Consider the following 14,669-nt stretch of genomic DNA (forward strand, 5'->3'; position numbering starts at 1 on the left):
CTCATAAGCTTGTTGTCATGATTAAATAAGCTAATCCGTGCAGAGTGCTTAGCATACTACTTGTCATATGATAAACAGTGAAAAAATGTTTGTAATTTGTAGTTGTTCTGTTCAGAAACTCCTTCATCCTTTAGATATACGCACACATTGGGTTTATTGAAAGAAAAAAATGTACGATGCATCTGCTCCCAGCCTCTCTACCAGGTGCCTCTGAACGCCTACTTTTTTTTTTTTTTTTTGCGGTAAGCGGGCCTCTCACTGTTGTGGCCTCTCCCATTGCGGAGCACAGGCTCCGGACGCGCAGGCTCAGCGGCCATGGCTCACGGGGCCTAGCCACTCCGCGGCATGTGGGATCTTCCCGGACCGGGGCACGAACCCGTGTCCCCTGCGTCGGCAGGTGGACTCTCAACCACTGTGCCACCAGGGAAGCCCCGCCTACTTTTCTTAAGAAACCTTGTTCTCAATCTCAGCTGCCTGATATTGACCCAAATAACCTAGCTTCAGTCTTACTGAATTTGTTCCTTGTTGTCTAGGAGCCCTTGCAACTTAAAAGCTGTCAGGTTCCAAAACAGTAGTTTCCCATTTTGGGTAAAGGAGGTTAATTATAATAGAACTGATGTGACCAAAAGTGAGGGTCCTGTTGAGTGCAGAGCTGACTAACCTTTTCATATCACAAAAAGGATTTTGTGTTAGAGGGCTCATCTTCAAGTTGACTTTCTGCTATGTAAAGCTCACTCCATCTACTCCATTCTATTTAGTTAAGCATGACTTTGGAGAGCCCTACTTACTGACAGGCTAGAAGGAGATGGATGGTAGGCAACAGACAGATCATCACATAACACTGAAGGGTATGTGTTTGTTTTAATTTTACTGCATTAGAAAAATGAGAAGTTACCTAATTTGTCCTAGTTTGGATCAGCTGGACTTAGGTCTTCTGCATCTCTCAGAAGCAGCAGTCTAGAACTCAAGGAGTGCTATGGCAAATTAGGGAATGAGATACACTCTTTGCCCACGATGAAGTGAGGCATAACTGTTCTAGAGGTATGGTAGGTATTTTATTCTTTGTTTTGGTATTTTATTTTAATCTAGATATTTTTAATTTGGAGATAAAGGATCAATTTCTTGGTTATTGAACCTGATATTTCCACTACATATTGGATCATAAATATTTCCCCCAAATTATTGCTCGGAACTGCTTCCCACCCCCACCCTTGCCCAATACTCAGTTTTGGACCCGAATCACAAAGAAAACTTCCTGGGTGAGGAGGCAGTGACTAGGTCTTTTTTGTCCTCTCCTTAATGGAAGGAAAGTACATGAATGACTAGCTTTTGTTATCTTGTTTTATATTAATATTTTTATATTTTCTTGCTGTTTTGCTTGTTTCCGCTCTTTTGCTCTTTGGCCTACTGTGTTTTCATTGTTTTTTATTTTCTCTAGTAAACAGAAGATATGTGTTATACTTTTATTTCTACTAATTTTTAGTTTTACCGTACTTAATTTTATTTTCTCATTCATGTATGAGACATTATCTATTTATTCATGCTCTTCTCCCATCTGAATAAATAAGCATGATTTTTCTTCTCCTAGTCGTTTCCCTCAACCTTGGTTTTGCTATTGATACTTGTATATATACTACAGTAGTATACATATAGTAGTATACCGATATATAAAATATATATATTGTCAGTAAGAAACCTGGAGAGAGGAGGGGTAGGTAAGTGACAGTTGCTTAGTGAGAGAACTAGAAAGTTTAAACGGGAGATGACAGTACAGTATGACAAATGCTATAAAAGGAAATCAGGGCACACAGTACACACCTAACCTGAATTAGGGATGGGAGTCCTTTCAGGAAATAGTATTGGCATTCGTGTCCTGTTTTATAGTTATATTTATAACAATTTTTAGATTTAATATGTTTGACTGATTTCTGTGTTCATTATCAGAACACAGACCACATTGACAACATGATTTTTCCATTCATGAATTCTTGGTAGACTAGCGGGTGTCTTTGCGTAATATTTTCAGGAGTAGATTGAAGTAGATTTTGTACGTATTTATTTACTTGAAACTCTCTCTTTTTTAGCGTCACATGGAAATAACAACTTGAAGAGTATAAATTTCTTGGGTCATATCCTTTTTTCCTCCTGGACATTGCTTTGTGGCCAGCCTGATTTTTGTTACTTGGTAATTTACCTCTTTTGCTGCCCACGTATTTATAAGCATATTTCCTTATCCTTGAAGTTTAACAGATTCCCCAGGATATATATCCAGGTATTGATCTCTTTTCATTAAGTTTGCTAGTTATATGGTGAATCTTTCTACTCTGTATGCTTAGGACTTTGCACTGCTCAATTTTTTTTTCTATTAATTTATTTTCCATGCTCTTGTCTTCTTCATAGATTTGAATAATCTATATGTCATCAAAACTTTATATTCACTATTCTGTTCTTTCTGTCCTTTCCTCTGCTTTCAGAGGAAACATCTCCAACCAAATGGTTAAATCTATTGGGTTTTTCTATTTTCAATATTGATTCCACACTTCACTTTGTAGGGCAGATTGTAGTTTTACTTGCATTTTTATTTCTTTACCATCTCTTGTATCATCTACCTCATTTTAGAATTCCATGAAACTAATACTCTTTCTGTTGTGTTCTGTAATTTTATTTTTCAACTCTTTCCCACAGAGAATCTATCATTCCTTGAAATCTATTGAAAACATTAAAATTTTCTTCTGTGCTAAGGTTTATTTCTATAGTTTACTTTCTTTTTATTGTAAACTCCATGTATATTCTGTGAAGTTACCAAATTTTTCCATGTCTTGCATGTTTCTTTTCTTCCTTTTCCTTAAAACTATGTACCTAACTCTGAAAAGAAAGGTCTGTTTGGATCTATTATTTGCTTGTGAACAGGTTGTCCCATAATTACCAAAGCATGGTCTGCACACTTCTCACCCAGGAATTGTTAGAAATGTAGAATCTCTTGCCCTACTCTGGACTTACTTAAACAAGATACTCAGGTGATTGATATATATATTAAAGTTTAAAAAGCACCAGTCTACATTAATGCTATTAGAATTCATATAATCTCAAGTTTCAGGGATGATTGATAGAAGCATCACCTAGACCCATTTGATTAACTGCTTGATTATTTTTATATAGGGAAGCAATCTGTAGTTCTCCTTTTGCTATAAAAATTGGGGGGGGAGCCGGAATCAGTAACCTACAGAATACACTACTCATGGGTTGTCCAGGCTCATCTCCTTGTTGACAACTTTTCACTCAGAGGTAAATCTGTACCCCTTTGCTCTTTCAGCCTCAAACTGTGTTGTATTCCTGGTGTAGAAGAGGAAATACTTTTATTTTATACCCTCAGGTTCTGTTTGGGGGCCTACAAATTAAACTGACAAAAGACAGACTAACAGGAGAAAAGGCATTAACTTTTAATATTTTTACATACGTGGAGGCTTCACAGAAAAGAATGGAAAACCCGAAGAGGCAGCTAGATTCAGTGTCTTATATACCATTTTAACAAAGGGTGGTAAGTTGTGGAGAAGTGACTAGATAAAGGAAAGGGGATTTGGGATCCTAGGGGTGGTGAATTGCGGAACAGTGATTGGAAAACGTATGATAGTTAAGGGTTGTTTAGCAAGGTTTGTCACGCAGACTCGTCCGGTGTCGTATCTGGTCTTCTGGGTGTGGGAGAGGGGGGACACCTTTACAAATGGAAATTTATGTCATCTTTACAAAGGAAAATGTATGCCCTGCTCTGAGGCTGAAAGTGAGAAGGCAGAGTGTTCTTCCTGTGTAAGCTGTTTCTCATTTGCCTTCAGCTCAAAACAATCCTAAATAATACTAAAGTGGCATATTTTGGAGTGGCATATTCTGATCCGCTTCATTGGGAATCATAGTCTTGAAATGCCCTTGTCCATGCTTTAAGGCCGTACCCATGCTTTGAATATTGTGAATTCTTCCTGACAAATAAGTGTCTTAGTTTCTAATCAGGTTGAAACTTGTCATCACTTACTGTAGTTTCATGAGAATTTTAACGTGAAGCTGAGGAAGGGCAAATAGGGCATTGTTAACATTCCCATCATTGTCTGAGGAATCCTCACTATAAAAATGCAGGAGCCAGATGGCCATATTTGAGAATACTGTATGAAGAATTCCTCACTGATGGAAGATTGCATGGGTGACTTGGAGGTATCCTCCCACCCAAACATATTATCATTTGGTGGTCCTTTTGTTGCATGTAGTCCAGTTTATATACCTCTTTCTAACATGGAATCAAGTGAAAATGTGTAAATGCATACATCTTACAGTGTTTAACTATAAATACTGTTTTACTTTAAGATTTTGACCTTCTTAGAGAGATTGGGCTCAGTCCTTTTTTAATCATTTAAAGTGTTGAATCATTTCTAGTATTTAGTTTATAATTTACACACATTACCTTAATGTGTATCTCCATGTTACTCTTTTGAGTCACATTTTACAATTAAACTAAAATGTGGCCAAAGAGATTAAGCAATTTGTTTAACATAATTTAGCTGATAATTGCAGAACCGCAGCTACCTACTGGCTGTGTAACCTTCTCAAATGACTAACCTCTTTATTTTTCAATTTCCTCATTTATAAAAAGGGCATTGTACCTTACTGCAAATAGTTCTTGTGAGGATTGAGCATGTCAGTGTATGTCAAAGCGTCTAGCATAGTGTCTGGTAAATAGTAAATGTTCATTAACTGTTTATTTTTTCCCTTTTCTGCAGTTGTGGTTTCCCAGGCACACTTTGTGCCTTTCTGGTTTCATGTCTCTACTCTCTCTTCTTTCTTTGCCACTAATCTCAATCCATTGAAAAGGCACCCATTTAATTTAGACTAAGGAAATAATCACACAACTGCACAAAGCTGTATGTACCAAGAAGTTTGTCACAGTATTGTTTATAATGACAAACATTTGGAGTAATTTGATTAAATTTTAATTTAGTTAAATTAAAATTTGATTTATTAAATCCAAGTTTGGATTAAATTATTGAATCAAAATTTGATTTCTTTAATCTGATTAAATAAATTATGATACATATATACCATATGGTATGGCATGGTACATACCTCAGATGTAATGATTAAGTGGGTTGATATTTATAAAGCACTTAGAACAGTGTCTAGTACATAGTAATCACTATGCTTTTATAAAATGGTAAATTCAAATCACAGAATGTGATGCACTTGTTAAAAATGATTTTTTTAAATCTACTTTTATTTTCTAATTGGTCACAATATATTGTTAAGACAGAAAATAGGTCATAACACAATTATCTATGATGTCACTTTAAAAGGTCTGGAGAGATATATTAAAAATATTTGTTAAAAAAAGTGCAGAGCCATATATACAGCCTGATTTTTCTAACGCCCGGCTTCCTTGGCAATAAGTCAGAATTGGGTTATATGTGACCTTGGGAGATTTATTTAATGGTGATGAGTTTTAAGGATTTTACTTCAGCTCCTAGTCCATGTGGCTGTCAAAGTAGATTCTTATGGGCCTTGTTTTTATTCTGATTGAGTAAGAGTGATGAGATTCAGAGCCCAAACTGATTAGGCTTGCTTACTTGGAATTAAGGAGCCTTGGGGTTAGAGGACAAGTGGCAACTTGCTTAACTCACCTTAGGTGGGGGTGTTCAGATATAACTAACAGATTTCCTTAAAGGGGAAACTGTCAGAATCTCCTTTCTATGAGAATGCTATCTGGGGAGACTAATTCCAGTTATCCCTCGTGGGGTTGTTGTGAGGATTAAATGAATTAATATATTTAAAGCACTTAGAAGAATACCTAGCATATAGTAAGCACTATATACATTTCTTGATGCTTGTGCGGTTTTCTGAGCCATGCAGTATTTAAATGGAGCAGAAGTTCTAGTGAAGTATCTGTCACCCTATGACTACTGTCATTCAACCGAAAGACAGGGAGAAATGATGGCTTTTTCTCCGCTTTTTTTTTTTTTTTTTTTTTTGCTGTACGCGGGCCTCTCACTGTTGTGGCCTCTCCCGTCGCGGAGCACAGGCTCCGGATGCGCAGGCTCAGCGGCCGTGGCTCACGGGACCAGCCGCTCCGCGGCATGTGGGATCTTCCCGGACTGGGGCACGAACCCGTGTCCCCTGCATCGGCAGGCAGACTCTCAACCACTGCGCCACCAGGGAAGCCCATCTCAGCATTTTTGACTGAATATAAATATGTATATATATATATTTGAAAGGAGGAAACAAAGGTGTCCTTATTAACAGAGTATATCATCAGCAGCCTAAACATACCAAGTGAATTGATTGAAAAATAATATGCTAATAAAAAATGGTGAGCAAGATGGTCAGACATAAAATTAATATACTAAGACAAGTAGCTTTCTTATATAATGGAAAATGCCAGTAGAGGGGAAAAAAGTCCCGTTTATAATAAGAACAGAATCCAGGGAATGTGGGGATATATGTATACATATAGCTGATTCACTTTGTTGTACAGCAGAAACTAACACAACACTGTAAAGCAATTATACTCCAATAAATATATATTTTTAAAAAACAGAATCCATAAAAATCCTGAGGAATAAACCTAATTAGAAATGTACAGCGTCTGTAGGGAAAATATTATAAAACTTTGCTGAAGGAAAAAAAAGAGGAGATGGAGAGACACAGCATGTTCCTGGATTGGAAGATCTAGGAATTTTGTCAATATTTTTGTCAGTACTTTCCCCTTGAAACTAATCAAGAGATAGTTTTAGTGGAATGTTAAGGAAAGACCCTGTGGAATTTTTTTATGAAACTTGATAGACTGATTCTCAGCCTTATCCTGAAGGTAAAATGTGTGAGAATAGCCAAAAATTTTGGAATAATAGCTTATCATATTTGAATTCTTACTATGTGTTAGGTACTGATTTAAGTACTTCACATATCTTTCCTTTTTTAATCCTACTAGTAATAAAATGTAGGAACTATTAGTATCACCATTTTTCAGATCATATCTACTAGAAAAGTACAGAGAGATTGAGTAATTTGCCCAAGGTCACCCAACTAGTAAATGACAGAGCTGAGATTTCAATTGTCTGATTCTAGCCCCTGTTCAACCACTACACTACTGCTTGTATACTAAGGGAATAGTTTCATCACTTGATATCAAAACATCATATAAAGCTATAAATTTAAAATTATGATTTTGTGCAAGAATAAAGTTAGCACAATAGAATAAATTAGGTCCATGGGAATTTAACTTATTTATGATAAAGGGGCAATTTAAAATCAATCAGAAAAATGTTGGTAAGTGGTACTAAGACAACTCACTATCTCTTTGGGGAAAACCTTAAGTTAAATCCCTGCTTCATACCATTCCCCAAAATAAATCCCAAATGTATTAAAGACCTAAACATAAAAGGTATTTAAGAAAATTGGGAGACTATTTTTATATGCTCAAGGTGGGAAAAGACTTTCTAACTGAAATACAAAATCTAAAGCCATAAAATAAAAGATTGACAAGATTTAAGACTAATATGGCAGAAGACAGTGTAAACAAAGTTCAATCACAATCTGAGAGAATAATGGCAATATCTATAATGAAACAATGATTAATATCCAGATAAAACTCTGTGGACTCAATTAGAAAAAAATGCTAACAACCTAGTAAAAATGATCAAAGGATAATCAACAGGCAGTACTTAAAATAGGAACTAAAAGTCCCCCGACCCCAAATGAAGATACTTACCTTCATTATTAATGGAAACTAAATAATAATGAAGTATCATTTTTTGATTATCAGGTTAGAAAAGAAGTTTTAATTTATAATATCTAGCATTTCAGAAAGGAGTGAAGAAACTGATACTATTTGAAGTTGTAAATTAGGGTATAAATTGGTGCAGAATGTTTGAGAACAGTTTTGGAAGTAACTATCAGTATTTTATTTCATCTTATTTATTTTTTTAAACACTTTTCAATCTCCCTTTTTTTAAAATTTTATTTAATTAACTTATTTTTTTTGGCTGCGTCGGGTCTTAGTTGCAGCCCTCGGGATCTTCGTTAAGGCCCGCGGGATCTTTCGTTGTGGCAGGTGGGCTTCTCTCTAGCTGTGGTGTGCAGGTTTTCGCTTCTCTAGTTGTGGCGGACAGGCTCCAGAGCGCATGGGCTCTGTAGTTTGCGGCACGCAGGCTCTCTGGTTGAGGTGCGCGAGTTCAAAAGTTGTGGTGCACGGGCTTAGTAGCCCCGCGGCATGTGGGATCTTAGTTCCCTGACCAGGGATGGAACCTGCATCCCCTGCATTGCAAGGTGGATTCTTTATCGCTGGACCACCAAGTCCCAACTATCAGTATTTTAAATTACACCTTCCATTTGGTCTCTAGTAATTTTACCTCTAAGAATCTATTCTAAAGAGATACTGTCATGTATCAAGAATATAAGTATAAATTATTCATTAAGGTATTCTGTGTAAGAGTGAGAAATTAGAACAAATATCCATTAGTAGGAGAATGGTTAAATTATGAGCCATTTCTAATTGGGTTATTATATATCCCTTGAAAAAGTTGAAGCAGTCATATATATACTGGCATGAAAAGATCTCCAAGACATAACCAAGTTTAAAAACATAAGTCACCAAACAATACTTAGAGTAAAATCCCATCTACACCTAAAAACCTGTTTATATTATGCATACTTGTATTTGTTAACAGTTAAATTATCCTTTCCTCTTGAGGAAGGGAGAAAAGGGAGAATTTCAACTTTTACTTGTTATCCTTCTTTAAACTTTGGAGAATTTGTTCACATATTCCTTTCATACTTTTTCAAAATTCAATTAAGTATAGAGGATAAATTTAGAGGTGGAAAATTTCTGTAGAATAATTTTGTTCATCTCTTTTCTTTCTTTTTTCTGCAGGTGTATTCTCTGTAGAATAGTATGAAAAGAGCAGTCTTTCACATGACTGCAAACCGTGTTCCTCAGGGAATTTAGTTCACAAGTAGAAACTTAGGAAAAAACTTAGGAAAAATAAACATTCTGTTTATCCTGCCTTTTCCTTTGCCTAATTTCATCCCATTACACCTAGTTAAAGTCTCTTGAGATGTTTTACTCTTCTCTCCTCCTTGACAGTCACGTTTTAAATACCTGGAGAATCGTCATACGATCATGTCATTTCTATTTCCATTTTAAAAGCATTACTGTACACGTATCTTTTTTTTGAATTTTACTTATTTATTTTCTATATAGCAGGTTCTTATTAGTTATCTGTTTTATACATATTAGTGTATACATGTCAATCCCAATCTCCCAATTCCTCCCACCCTACCCTCCCCGCCACCTTTCCCCCTTGGTGTCCATACGTTTGTTCTCTACATCTGTGTCTCTATTTCTGCCTTGCACATCAGTTCATATGTACCATTTTTCTAGATTCCACATATATGCATTAATATACGATATTTGTTTCTCTCCTTCTGACTTACTTCACTCTGTATGACAGTCTCTAGGTCCGTCCACGTCTCTACAAATGACCCAATTTCGTTCCTTTTTATGGCTGAGTAATATTCCATTGTATATATGTACCACATCTTCTTTATCCGTTCATCTGTCGATGGGCATTTAGGTTGCTTCCATGACCTGGCTATTGTAAATAGTGCTTCAGTGAACATTGGGGTGCATGTGTCTTTTTGAATTATGTTTTTTTCTGGGTATATGCCCAGTAGTGGGATTGCTGGGTCATATGGTAATTCTATTTTTGGTTTTTTAAGGAACCTACATGCTGTTATCCATAGTGGCTGTATCAATTTATATTCCTACCAACAGTGCAAGAGGGTTCCTTTTCTGCACACCCTCTCCAGCATTTGTTGTCTGTAGATTTTCTGATGATGCCCATTCTAACCAGTGTGAGGTGATACCTCATTGTCGTTTTGATTTGCATTTCTCTAATAATTAGTGATGTTGAGCATATTTTTATGTGCCTCTTGACCATTTGTATGTCTTCTTTGGAGAAATGTCTATTTAGGTCTTCTGCCCATTTCTTGATTGGGTTGTTTGTTTTTTTAATTATGAGCTGCATGAGCTGTTTATATATTTTGGAGATTAATCCTTTGTCCATTGATTCATTTGCAAAATATCTTCTCCCATTCTGAGGGTTGTCTTTTCGTCTTGTTTGTAGTTTCCTTTGCTGTGCAAAAGCTTTTAAGTTTCATTAGGTCCCATTTGTTTATTTTTGTTTTTATTTCCATTACTCTAGGAGGTGGGTCAAAAAGGATCTTGCTGTGATTTATGTCAAAGATTGTTCTTCCTCTGTTTTCCTCTAAGAGTTTTATAGTGTCCGGTCTTACATTTAGGTCTCTAATCCATTTTGAGTTTATTTTTGTGTATGGTGTTAAGGAGTGTTCTAATTTCATTCTTTTACATGTAGCTGTCCAGTTTTCCCAGCACCACTTACTGAAGAGACTGTCTTTTCTCCATTGTATATCCTTGCCTCCTCTGTCATAGATTAGTTGACCATAGGTGCGTGGGTTTATCTCTGGGCTTTCTATCTTGTTCCATTGATCTATATTTCTGTTTTTGTGCCTGTACCATATTGTCTTGATTACTGTAGCTTTGTAGTATAGTGTACACATATCTTTTATCATGAAATACCTAGAACACTTTTTGGGAACAGACAAAATAGGTAAATAACCATAATAACTCATGATATCTTCATCTATCTGAGGGGCCCTCAATAAACACTGAATGAATCATCTTTAAATATTTAGGGGACTCTCTTGAACTCCCCTTCTTCCCTGTCCACGTGTGCTATAAAGAGAACAGTGGTATTGTTATTAGGAAGGTCAAGGAAATTTGACCTTATGGTTTTGGCAACTCAGGAAGCTTTTCCACTGGAAAAATCTGAAAGACACATGTTTCTTCTCCCCCAAGCATATCAAGGTATCATTTCAGCTAGCTCAAGCTATATTACATTAGAAACTTCCTGTTTTATATTAGAAACTGCCAGAATGAATATAATCTTATATTCAGCACTTCAGTAGTACATACTCATTTATTCTGAAGGAAATATATTTTATTTAATATATTTTTATTTAATATCATGTAAAATTGAGACATACATGTTCAGGATTCTGTTATGATTCTCTTTCTGTGTACCCTTGGACAAACCCATAACTACTCTAATCCTTCAGTTCTTCACCTTTAAGAGGATATCTTTGTATTTACTTTACAGAGAAATTATGAAGCATAATTCTTACTACAAAGACTCCTTATAAAGATTTAACTTCTACCTTCTCCTTTATACAATATCTTTCGCTATATTCTAGAAAAAATACATACTGTAAGTCTGCTTTTCTCTTCTTAATTTGTTTTATATTCAGGCATCTAATCTTTTAAAATAAATATACTAAAAGTGACTTCACAGTGTCATCTGCTCTAATAATTGGGTAAGCAGATGCTTCAAGAACCCAGGACAGTCATCTTTTCTCTTTTTGAAAAACCTGGGAAGATGAAAACTTCACATCTTTCCTTTTTCAGTCATTTAGCATGAGACCCCTGAGATTGAGGAAGTAGTTCTTTAAGCCCTGTCCCAGTTCTTACTGTTTTAATAAACACTTACTGTGGTGCTCCTTGACCATAGAGAGCAGCTCAGTATCTACTCGTATGAACACTCCTTAGACTTAATGGACAATTTTAACTTACCCCTTAATCATTTCTGTTAGTTATCTTCTGCTGCATAACAAATTACTCCAAACTTAGTGACGTGAGGTAACACTTTTGTCTTACAGTTTCTGGGGGTCAGGAATGAGTGTGGCTTATCTGGGTTCTCTGGCTCAGGATCTCCCACAAAGCTGCAGTCATTTCAAAGCTCTGTTGGGAAAGATTTACTTCCTTGCTTACTTAGTAGTTGGCTATTGGAGGATCCATTTCCTTATAGGTTGTTGGACTGAGACCTCAGTTCCTCAAGAGCTGTTGGCCACAGACCTTCTTTAGTTCCTTATCACATGATCCTCTCCCCAGAGCATCTCACAGCACGGCAGCTTGCTTCATTAGAGCGAGCAAGTGAATGGGTAAGAGAGTATGATAGCAAGACGGAAGTCAGTCTTTTGGAACCTAATCACAGAATCCCCTCACTTTTCCCATATTCTACTTTTTTATTCTAGTCTGGGTTTAAGGAAGTACTAATAACCTACCTGCTGACATGACCAGACACATGACAGCAAATATCCAGTTGTTTCTTACCAAAAACAAAAAATTTCACCTCTAGCTATAGAGATTTAAGAACTATACCAATCTGTAGTCAGCCGAATTCACACCTAGGGCCAGGATTCAAACTAGGGATTGATTCAGCAAATCACCTGGCAGAACCTTGAAACCAAATATTCCTCATGCCTTCCTCTTTCCTCTAGACCTAAAAGGTTGGATAAAAGATAAACCGAGGCACACGTGTCTGAAAAGTAATACAGAAACTCATGTAGATGATGAAACATCTTCACTTTCAAACTAGATCAATACACGTTGAAAGCTAGGCTTATTTCTCTCCTACAGAAAGTTGTCACCTGTAATGACCACCTGTAATGAACCAGGCAGTAATAACCAGGCAGTCCTGGAGCACTGTTACCATTGGAAGATGTACATATGAAACAAGAAAGCAAATCAGATCAGTTTTGGTAAGGAAGGGGGCTTCTTGAGGAATAAAGCAAGGGAATCTCTTTCTCTCTCGGCCATCCTGATGTTTACCTATCTTAGAAAATTAGGGTGGCAGTTTATTAGGTGGGAGGGAATGGTTTTCACTGTCTTTGAGAAAAGAGACTCTGCAGTCTCATGGTAACTTTATTCCAGTATTTTCAACCCTTCACTTGAAACCTGTTTCTTGTTATTCTGGCCTTGATTGAGCTCACAAGCCATTCAAAACTATTATTGCTTTAATTTTGGATCACAATTGGAAATGGACACACATACCACTGTATATACCTAAACAGGTACATACACTTAGGGAATTTTCCTCTCATCCTTTCTTCTCAAGGTTCAATTCTCCCCAACTTCATTAGCCTTTCCTAGAATCTGTGTTCTATCTCTTAAACCTTGTGGCTTAAGGCATTCTTTGAATTTTTAGTGTAGTTTTTTTCTACCTCTGTGGTTCTGACAGCCTTAATTTCAGGTATTTTTACAGATATTTCATATAAAAGTTAGTTTTGTTTTTTGTTTGCAATCCATTTTATCCAGTCTCTCACTCTTTTTTTTTTTTGGTTAATACAGAGGGATTACAGGATTACATTTTTATAATATAGGTCCTAGGCATCCCCTCAAATATATAAATAGATAGGTAGATACAAATATATTTAGAGAAATATGTACATAGATATAAACACCTAATAAGAATTTTATTCTGGCAGATCTGCTATAAATTTAGGAGTGATGAAAAAAGAGGCAAACCAAGGATATCTGCTCTGAAAATCAAGAGAGTTTCCTTGTGCTTTTTTTAAATGGTATTTTGAAACTCAGAGGCGTTGTCCTGGCTGTGCATCCAGTTGCAGTGTACACTGGTCCCACTAGATTGTGATGCATCTTTCTCTGGATTTATTAGGAGTCCCAAAGCTCTACTTTCCTGGTAACTGACTCCTTATCTCTCCCCCTTTCTCCTCCTACCATCTGGAAGACATACATCTCCTGATATAATTTCAATTCCAGTTTCTTTCTTACAGTTCCGATTTGGTGAAAATGAGAACCCCACCCATTAGAATCATTGAAAGCTTCATACATATCATTATACTGCAAGATGCGTGCAAATCTTTCTATATTCCTTTTCCAGTCAAGTTCAGGAAGCAGACAAGATTGAAGTTATTACTCTTCATTCTGTATACCGGTCTGGGTTTGTCTTGCTCATAAAGAATTACAGAACCTTTAGGATTCATCCTAAAGTAAAGCCCTGTTGTTTCTGTAGTCATCAGAATGGGACATGGGACAGACTCTTAGGCCTGCTTTTATTTTACAGAAAAACCAAGTTTTCTACTGATAGAATGAGCATGTCAAAAGAAATTAAGCAGACTCTCAGAGATTATGTGCTTTAAAGAGAGCATATTTGGTCATTTAGGTTTTAAAATACTCATTGAAGCTATGGTTTTACTTTTTTAAAAAATCACAGTAAATAATGACAACATCTACTAGGCTTATAGTCCAGTCTCTATTATAAGAGAAACAGAAGAGTGGAGAGCATAGATAGAGCTGTGCCTCTCATTTCATGTACTATCATCTAACATTAGAGGAAGGTTGAACTCAACTAGACTGGTCCCACACCTTTTATCTGTAGCAAGAGTTGGCAATCTGTGGCCCACTGCCTGCTTTTAGAAATAAAGTTTTATGGGAACATAGGAACTCACTCATTTGCCTGCTGTCTGTGGCCGCTTTCACACTACAATGGCAGAATTGAGGACTTGATACAGAGACTAAATATATGGCCCACAAAATCTAAAACATTTACCATCTGGCCCTTTACAAAAAAGGTTTGCCACCTCCTCCTGCCTTTACAGTATTAAATGCAAGAAAGTGAAAATCTTTACAAACTGGTAAAGGAAAAAAGTCCCTATAATAATCAAGTCCATGTTGTTTTTTTTTTAACATCTTTATTGGAGTATAATTGCTTTACAATGGTGTGTTAGTTTCTGCTTTATAAAAAAGTGAGTCAGCCATA

General features: G+C 36.3%; 1 protein-coding gene across 22 annotated transcripts in view; it reads left to right on the plus strand.

The window, feature by feature from the left end:
• EXOC6B (exocyst complex component 6B) overlaps positions 1 to 14,669 on the plus strand; it is a 703,642-nt gene that overhangs the window by 563,964 nt on the left and 125,009 nt on the right. For 4 of the 22 annotated variants that reach the window (XM_089922302.1, XM_089922305.1, XM_089922307.1 and 1 more), the window contains exon 22: positions 1 to 14,669. This exon is cut by the window's left edge; it is cut by the window's right edge and continues 115,928 nt beyond it. The exons of the other annotated variants lie outside the window; for them this stretch is intronic. The gene's annotated coding sequence lies outside the window, so the exon portion shown is untranslated. 22 annotated transcript variants of the gene reach the window in all.

Source organism: Delphinapterus leucas, chromosome 13 (genome assembly GCF_059928025.1).
Source record: "Delphinapterus leucas isolate spDelLeu-1000000601 "Yukka" chromosome 13, BTC_Dleu_Yukka2, whole genome shotgun sequence".
In the NCBI taxonomy this organism is placed as follows: domain Eukaryota; kingdom Metazoa; phylum Chordata; class Mammalia; order Artiodactyla; family Monodontidae; genus Delphinapterus; species Delphinapterus leucas.